Source organism: Austrofundulus limnaeus, unplaced genomic scaffold (assembly GCF_001266775.1).
Source record: "Austrofundulus limnaeus strain Quisiro unplaced genomic scaffold, Austrofundulus_limnaeus-1.0 Scaffold356, whole genome shotgun sequence".
Lineage (NCBI taxonomy): Eukaryota > Metazoa > Chordata > Actinopteri > Cyprinodontiformes > Rivulidae > Austrofundulus > Austrofundulus limnaeus.
Window position 1 is genome coordinate 29,969 of NW_013952758.1, and position 1,867 is coordinate 31,835.

The 1,867-nt window shown below is 34.7% G+C and overlaps 1 protein-coding gene across 1 annotated transcript in view; it reads left to right on the forward strand.

Annotated features, from left to right (window-relative positions):
• Positions 1 to 671: 671 nt before the first annotated feature.
• pear1 (platelet endothelial aggregation receptor 1) overlaps positions 672 to 1,867 on the forward strand; it is a 59,408-nt gene continuing 58,212 nt past the window's right edge. Inside the window, exon 1 of the mRNA XM_014023070.1 lies at positions 672 to 873. The gene's annotated coding sequence lies outside the window, so the exon portion shown is untranslated. The remainder of the gene's footprint in view (positions 874 to 1,867) is intronic.

Sequence of the window (1,867 nt, forward strand, 5' to 3'; positions counted from 1 at the left end):
TTATTATGTTGTGTTATAAGAGAGGTTGTCAATTGATTCATGTTTTAGGGGTTTAAGTTAATGTTTTATTATGAAATTTACAATGGTTTTATTTTTATTGTAATTTGTTTCTTTTATTTTATTTTATTATGTTATAAGTGTTGAGATTTGTGTTGTTGTTTGATTTTTATTGTTAAGTTGTATTTTGTTTGTTGGGCCCCAGGAATGGGGACCCGTTAATAAAATAAATAAATTTAAAAAATGTAAACATATAAACAACTTTTATCTGTGTAAAATGAAAGCAGGCAGATCCTGTCACGGATTAAAGGAACAGTTTAAAAGAAGAAAGATATTTTCGGTCAGATTACAGTTCCTGAGCTGAGGGAGAACAGGACAAACACAAAGCAGGTGTGAGCGTCAGGATATTAGGAGCAGGTGTGTGAGAAACAAGGACCGAGAGGAGACTCGGAAAACTCTGGTTTATTTGTGTTCCTGATGGTTTTAACATTTAACATTTTCCTAAACATCTTTTAGAGAAATGCAGAATTATTTGAAGTTTGTATAAAAAGTCTGCTTTTTCTGTAAATAAACTGTTTTTTTCTCAGATTTTTCTAATTTGAGTTGTTATTATTAAAGGTCTGAGCAGATCAAACAACCACTCTGTCTCCTCCTCCTCCTCCTCCTCCTTTCTTTTCTCCTCCCTCCTCCCTCCTCCTGTCACTCACTTTTTCCAGGTTCTGGATCCACTTCAGGACCCTCCCCCGGTTCGGATGCTCGGCTGGATTTCTCTCCAAACGTTCGGAGTGTTTCTGCAGGACTGAAGCTGTTTTCTGTTGGATTTCATCAGAAAGAAGTTGTTTCCTGTGATGAACTGAATGTGTTGTTCGGTCTGAGGTGAGTGAAGCCACATCTTTTCTCTGAGCTGTGGATGTTTGGATGGGCTTATGTTTTATGCAGAAATTCAGTTTGAGGAGAAAAGGATGCAAACATTAAATATGAGCTGCTTTAAACAGCAGAATGTGGATCTTTTTTTAAAGCAGAGGAGCCCAAAATGGGGCCCGCGGGCCAAATTTGGCCCGCCAAGCCATTTGATTTGGCCCACCAACAGTTGCCAAAGTTACAAGGTTGTAACCTGTTATCCTATGTAGAAACACAGTTTCCATTGGTGAAATGACTTTTAGTATTTTAAAGATTTGTTCTCAGAAAGAGGAACTTTTTATTTAGGGAGACCGGGGACAGTTGCAACACTTTTTACATTTGACTCTGTTACTCAGAGTTGGTTTGAATTAGACAAACCAAATTTTAATACAATAAACTTACATCTGTCTGTTAATAGTCAAAACCATTTATAGATGATTAAAGCATGTACATTCTTCACAATTTGCATTTGAAAATGAAAAGTCAGATGTTGCAACTGACCCCTGTGCCGGGGACAGTTGCAACATTGTTTAGGGGTGGTTACAACATATTATTAATACAATATATTTCACTGTGAATAAAAGTTTTATTATTTTTATCTTTATATTATTGCTAAATGAATAAAAACTGTAAGTTATAATGATATTAGTGTTGTTTATTTATTGTTTTTGATCAAATGATGAATATAGATTAGCCTTGATGAGTAGACCTTATATACAGATGTCAAAGACTCTAATTGATATAAAATACAGTTGACTTTTAGACACAAGGATAACAGAACAATTTGTGAGACAATTAACTTTAGTTTTGTCTATTGTCACTGTACGCCTCCATTATGTAACATTTACATTGAAACAAACTGGGATTTTAAAAACCATTGTTGAAAACAACAATGGACATTTATGGTTTGATTTCTTTGTATGTATGGATCACTTGGGTTGTTACCAACATCTGGTGAAAATTTCATGTC